The sequence below is a fragment of the Opisthocomus hoazin genome, chromosome 5 (genome assembly GCF_030867145.1).
Source record: "Opisthocomus hoazin isolate bOpiHoa1 chromosome 5, bOpiHoa1.hap1, whole genome shotgun sequence".
Lineage (NCBI taxonomy): Eukaryota > Metazoa > Chordata > Aves > Opisthocomiformes > Opisthocomidae > Opisthocomus > Opisthocomus hoazin.
Genome location: NC_134418.1, coordinates 42,195,307 through 42,202,646, shown reverse-complemented (window position 1 = coordinate 42,202,646; position 7,340 = coordinate 42,195,307).

The following is a 7,340-nucleotide window of genomic DNA, read 5'->3' as shown; positions in this document are numbered from 1 at the left end:
AGTAAGACTCCCTGAGAGGTTCCTGTGATTGCTAACAGCCGAAAGTAGCGTGGCTTTGATTCTCCTTTCGCTTAAAGCAGATTTTGCCTTTGAAGGGAGAGACTTGCTAGGAGTAGTTTGTTGCCAAAACCCACTGCTCAGCCACTGCATCATCTCTGGGTGGAGGTTACGGTCCCAGCCAGAAATACTGTTCTGTAACTAGCCATCACAGCACGAGGTGGCACGTACGGAGCGTAATCCAGCAGCGCTGGGCCGCTGGCTGAACAGAGCAGCTCGCGCTGTCGCAAGCACGCAGAGCCTGCGCGCCACTGGTCCTTGCTGGCATGCAGCGCTGTGCCCGTCGGCACAGGGGGAGAATGCCGGAGGCGAGGGGCTGAACCCCCCCGACGCACCCGTGGCTGGTGCTGCCCAGGTCCTCCTGGCACAGCTCAGGGGCGCAGAGTGAGGACGCGGCCCGTTCCTCCCAGCCAGCTTGGAAAGCCCTCCAGCTGTGGCATTTAGTGATGGGCAGACCTCTGCTCGCGCAGCAGGTGAGTGCTCCTCCGGCCTGAACAGCGTAGACTGAAGTACGGGTGTGTAAAAGAGAAGTATGCTCTGTGCCACTTTTAAGTAAAAACATATGTTACTGATTCAGCAGCAGCTATAAAGCCCTGGATGGCCGTATTTCTTGTTACAGTCCTTCCAGTGGTGCGATCGCGGCGTCGCTATTGCAATGCCGGCGCCTAAGGTCACTTACAGACACACAATTTCAACGGGTCTTTCCACAAAAGGGGGGTTTCTAGAAAAGAAACAGCTGCAATGTATGAAAATCGGTGGAAACTGAGTGCTAATTTAATGTCACTCCTTCTAATTAGTTGCCATTGCAGAAAATACATTCCCGGTTGCAGCTCCCAGTGCTGTATTTAGTGGCTGGTTGCACATGCTGGTCATGGTGCCTTCCCAGCACCTGCCCGTTTCTCCGGGGTCATTTCACAGCTTACATCACCCCCAGCTTTTGCTGGTGGAAGTCAGATGGATTTTATTTGTTATGCGAACACACGTCCATACCACCTCCAGTAGAAAGGGCCTCATCGTTTCTTCCCCGCAGACTTTTCCTCGTTGCAAGACCCCAGAAACTGAGCTGACTTCCCCATCCCTTCCCGGCACCGCATGCTCTCTGCTTTGGGGTGGGCAAGGGCTGGTGGGCGGTGCAGTTCCACGCGCCAGTCCGTGCCGAGGGCTGGGTGTCGCAGAGGGTGCACCTCCGCACAGTGCCGGCAGAATGAGGCAAGCGAACCCCAAGGGAAAGAAAACAAACTGAAATTCCAGGTGCCACCTGAGCCCAGAGCTCCTCGGCCTGCACCGAAACGCCCCGCACACGTGGGTGCTGCACCTTACCGCAGGCACCTCATGCTTCACCGCTAAGAAATGGAAATAACTTGGCGTTTTGAAGAGGAGTGAGAGATGCGAACGTGCCTCAGCTCTCCGATTTCTTGGGTGCGTGAGGAACTGCTGAGCCTGGCTGAGCAGCCTGCGGGCAGGGACAGCAGCACCTCGCTTTTGACAGGGGTTACGGACCCCGGCTATGTGGGCCTGCACAGCGAAATTACACGGACACCAAGCACTTTGCTCTCACCTGGTGTTACAGAACCACAGAATCATAGAATGGTTTGGGCAGGAAGGGACCTTAAAGATCATCTGGTTCCAACCTCCCTGCCATGAGCGGGGACATCTTCCACCAGACCAGGTTGCTCAGAGCTCCATCCAACCTGGCCTTGAACACTGCCGGGGAGGGGGCAGCCACAGCTGCTCTGGGCAACCTGTGCCAGTGTCTCACCATCCTCATGGTGAAGAATTTCTTCCTATTATCTAATCTAAATCTGCCCTCTTTTAGTTTACAGCCGTTCCTCCTTGTCCTGTCACTACACACCATTGTGAAAAGCCCCTCTGCAGGTAATGGTGTTACTGTTGTTTGTGTTAAACCACAGATGAGGCATTCATGTCCAAAAACCATTTTTCTCTCTTGAGTAAGCTTACCCAAAGGTTGCCCTGTTCCCTGACGCACAGAACAAGGTGCACAAAATCCCCAGGGCTATAAAAGTGAAGGCTGTCAGCCTCTCCATTAGCAGTGGCCAGAGTTAATCACAGGGTGTAATCAGCAGGTTAATCAGGGAAGCTGGCTCTGTGAGTTAACGCTAAGGGCAAAATAATTGCTGAAGCCGTTTCCCTCACAGAAAGGGCTAGAATGTGCTGGGGAAGTGGGGAAGAGGAGGGGGTCTTCATCACGGTGAGGATCAGAGAACCGTTTCAGGTATGTTTTTGACAACCAGCTTGTTTCGGATTCAGGTTGGGGTTTTTTTTTTTGTGTAACTTCCAGCCTTGTAATCCAATGCTTACACCATGCTCTCTGACAGGAATTTCTTGCTTTTTTTCTCAGCCTTGTTGAGCGATATGAATGGTTTCAGACTGATGTGGCTTGGCTGGACACTGCTGGCTACCAGGATGTGGGTTTAGTCTCACCGCCTCTCCCTCTCAGGCAGTTTGCAAGCTCCAGGTATGTGCAGTTCCTCCCCTGCACTGCCCGGCCGCTCAGAGCCAGGGCAGCGGAACACGGTCACCTTCGCTGGGCAAAAAAATCTCTTTCCCCTTTGCTGCAAAAGGCAGTGAGAAGCCAGGAGATTAAAAATGAATCACAGCTCTGCGTGCTCTGTAGCCGTGCCTCTTGTATCATGAAGTACTTTTTAAAAATTTGAGTCAAACTTCACTATAGGTAGATGAACTTGCCTAAAATGTTTTGTGTGGGGAATGATTCCAGGAATACGTAGTTCTTGCGCATTAAAGAAAATATATGAGCCATTTGCTACACAAATTTACAGTAGAAGAATCATCTGGCTTGACAAATCAAGAGTTTCTCCCCAAAGCCTTTGCTCAGTCTCGGTGGCTCTGGTACAGCAGTTTCTTGCACCCACCTCCCTGGCTGGCTGCATCCTCCTCACCCAGCAACCCCCGGCCCATGCAAACGTCCTGCCAGCTGCCAGGCAAAAGCAGGCTGCAGCACAGAGCCTTGAAAGAGCTGGGAAAAGATGGGAGTACTAGTAATCAATCAAAACACAGATGTGGGCTGAAAACAGAAACTGGTATTTGCCTGCAGCTGAAAGCAGGAAGGGTTTTTTCTTTTTTTTTTTTTTTCTTTTTTTTTTTTTTTTTTAATATCAGCAGAAAACCCACCTAATATAACCAGAGCACGGCATGCACTTTTTGGAGTCAGTCTGGGTGATTTCTTGATCCTTACGGGTCCTTTCCAACTCGAGATGTCATGCTATGATTCTCCAGCACTAAGAGCACGTAACTACAGGGGAAAGTCCTTGGACTTCACTCTAACTTGAGGAGGGAAAGCCCTGCAAAGCAAACAGCATTTCCCAGCCTTCCCTGGCAGCTACTCAGTAAAGCTAGCAACCGCTTTGTCCTCCACCTCTTCAGGCCAATCTGACTGAAACACACTATAAAACTGCATAGTTTCACTTGCACTTTCTGTGCTGCTGCAGTAACGTCTTTTTTTTTTTCCAGTTAGAGCTTCAGTACTATCAGAAACATGTGCGTTCTAATTGACACATTTATATGTCATCTTAATTAAAAAAAAATTAATTCTGTTTATATTTCATCTTCTGATTTCTGTCCACTCCATGTTTTTCAATACACTCCTCACATTTTTTTTTTTAAATCAGTGTTAGTTGCTGTATATATACTGTTTATACTGAAACAGTACGTGGAAATATTGTTAAGCCCTTACCCCAGCCCCCCGCCCAATAACCACAAGACCGATGTAGGATTATATCTGGTGGGCTCATTTGCGAAGTTCTTTGCCTTAACCCTGTCTCATAGGAGTTCCTTCTGTGTCTCTTCTTTTGACCTGTGCAGCCAGCCTAGCAGCCCTGGTTGATTGACCCAAACCTTTGCTACATCAAACAGCCCTTCACCCACACAGCCCGAGAGCTGGAGCTTTGCAGCAGGTGCTGGTGCTGGAGTCCCACGAGTGTCATGTACCCCACGGTCACCTCACTGCCATAGCAAGGAGCTGTAACGCCGTGCAACCCCCCCCGCCACAAAGTGTTGCATTACATTGACGAAGTATGCATGCCAGAAAATAATAGATGTGAATATACGTATTTTCTCGTCATCATTTTTTATATTTTTATATATACATATGTATATATAAAAAAATGTAGATACTTATATATCATCATCTATCACCATGAATAAAAATGACATATACCTGTTTAATGAAAGCTGAAACTCTTGAAACGAATCATTTTGCTTCAGATGCAATTTGAGAAAAGCACAACTATTGCAAGCCTTAGAAGCCCATCACAAGGGCTGCCAACATTGTGCTTTTTAACAGCAGCATCACAGTGACTCAGATGTTAGCCTGGCACTGAAGTTCGTACTTCTTGGTAGTAATGAGGATGAATAATCACATACAGGAACTTGAAAACCCCCTCTGATTAGCAAATGTTTGTTTATCTGCAGCTGAATCTTTAGTTGCTGAAGCCAGGAGCCCTTCATTGCCTCTGGTTTATGTCTGGGTTAAAAATAGCCTGAAGTAAATGGAAAAGCTGTTGCATGTATTTTAGGGTCAGTTTAATCTTTTTCTCCTTGTGTGCCTCTCCTGGAACAAGCAAAGCACGGGGGGCATGGAGCCTACGAAGGGCAAGAGAGAGCGCAGCACCTCAAGGCCCCCGAGCAGTTTGTGTTCCTCTGCACAGGGCTGGGGGGTCACCAGGCTTCTGCATCAGAACTGCCAAGAACTTCCACCCACACCTCCACCTTCCTGCAACGGCCCCAGAGCCTCGGGGAGGACATCGGCCTTGCCTGGAGGATCACAGGCAGGTGAGGGAGGGCCAAGGGGTGTCCCTGGCACGGGCAGGGGCTGGAGAGCACAGCCGGCCATGCTTTACTGGCCAAAAGCCAAAAATAAAACCACCCCAACCCCAGATGCTTCGGAAGGAGTGCAAGCGCCTGGTCGGTACATACCACACATTCCCCTGCTCCACCACCAACTACTCCTACCTTGGAGCCCCCTGCCCGTTTAGAGATTCTCTTCCCTTAACGTGGGTAGCTTTTTTTCTTCAACCAGAAAATCCTAGCGGTCCCACCATCCCACGGCCAGGGCTTCCAGTTTAACTGCGGTGCGGAAAAGACAACGTAATTTTGCCAGCTTCACTTGGTTGACTCCCCCTCCAATGCAGGCTGAATTTGGGGGTGGCTAAAGCGTATTCAGCAGCCCGCACCTTACCAACCTCCCGACGCCAGGCTGCTGCCACGCAGGGGAGGGGGGGATGAGAGAGCTGACAGCAAGCCCCTCCAGCCCCGAGGTCTGCACGCAACGGGACAGCCGAGCCTCGGCTAGGCCACGGCAGAGGAAATAATGGTCTGCAAACACGGCCCCTGCTTTACAACGCGTGATTTAGATGCACAGCGTGTTGTTTTTGGAAATAACTAAAAATATTAATGAAGAGGGAGTTTACCATATTGCCTCACAACAGAGCCTTTTTTTCTGCCTTTGACCTTTTTAAAGAGGCAATACCAACAGTAAAAAATTACAAAAAAAAGGAAGTTACTGAGCTGAGATCATGGTCTTATGACTTGCTTTTCATATGCTCGCATTCACACTAGTTGCCTCTTCCCTTTTATTTAACACCTCTGTGTGTGTGTGTGTGCACACGTGTGTATGAAAAATACAGGCTGCAGTCACCCAGGCTCTGTAGGCTCCGTGTTGCTGTGAGTTTTACCATTGCGATTTTGCATGCCTGTAGCTATAGCTGTGCAACACCTCTGTTTTTCAGGGGTTTGTTGGCATCGGAAACATAAAGTCAATTTAAAAAGGAGCTTATAAACTGTTAAAAAGACAATGCTTAGCCCTTTTCAAAATTTGACACTCCGTATCCCTCCTACTGAAAAATATTAGTATTAGTAGAAAGAAAAAATACCCACTGTTATCTTCTGGAATGAAGATCTCGCTGTTTAATGGGACTGGTTTTACTCTCCAGCACCGAGACAAGGGCTGCTGCTTTCAGCCTGCACTGCAGGCTCTTTGTGGTGCTATAGAGAGAGGTATTTGCTTGAAAGCAGGACCTGGCGTGAGCTGACTGTACAGAAAGCTGGATTACGATGGGCAGGTGAAAGAAGAGAGGACCCCGGAGCTCTTTGGTGTAGTCAAATATAGTTGCTTTTCCTTGTTTCTCTGGGGGCAGGTAATTACCTGAAGATTCTGGTGTGGTGGCTGTTGTTGTTTTTAAATGTGCGAACAAAATCTGCTTTTGAACACCACGTCTTAGTGGAAACACAGCAGGGCACTGGAAACCAGCAGCAACTCCTTCTCTCCTGGAGTCACTTCGCAGCCCTCGCTGAGGACACCGTTCGGCCCGATGGATGAGAGGCTCCTTCAGGCATCCAGCGTCAACAGAGGAGGAAACCCCCCTCCCCCCCAAACCAATCCTCCAACTCAAAACAGCGGTTTTTTGTGAGTCCTAGAATAATGCCAATTTCTAGTGTTAGCTACAACATTTAGATTTAAGATTACACATGCTTTTGTGTTGATTTGCATAGAAAACCAGACTGCCATTTTAAAAGTAGCATTACTATTGCTTTGTCATGTGGCTCTACTTTTTATCTGTGAATTGAGATGTTACGAAACATTGGTCAATGGCCTTGAAAGCAGGGCTCTAGAAATAAAAAAGACCATTAGAATTGTATATTCTGGTGGAAGTGAGAATATTCCCCAGGAGGGGACAAGGAATGTGACTTACATCAAATTTATAAAAGCAGCAAGTCAGTAGATGATCGATCTGGGAAAATTTTGCTGCAGGGTTATGACTGAAAGCTGATAATTGTGCTGCATCATACAGGGTGAAACAGGGAGTAAGAGTCTGGGTGAAACAGGGAGTAAGAGTCTAGGACCAGCTGCAAACTAGAGGGGCTGCCCTCCCGGCCCAGGATCAACTGCTGTGAGAGACAAAGGCAAACCCCGCAATTTTTGGCCCCCGAGTGACCAAAGCCACAGGCAAGCATTCCCCTGATCACTTCTGTCTTCGCGCAAAGCGGCGGTGCTGGAGGGAGAACAGTTCCTGCGCGTTTTGATGCCGTCCAGCTCTGCCCGTTCCAGCTGAGAAAGCCCCCGTGAGTCACAGACGAAAGCGCCAAAGGTCGAGGAGGGAGTAGAAGGCAAGGCTGCCTCTGCCTTAATTCTCACATGCACTCCCACATTACTCCCTTCCATCAAAGTCACAGCTTCACTAATTTTCAGATCAGAGATTAAGTAAGATTAAAGTGAAAGATACTACTGCCATTAGGGCTCCTCATCT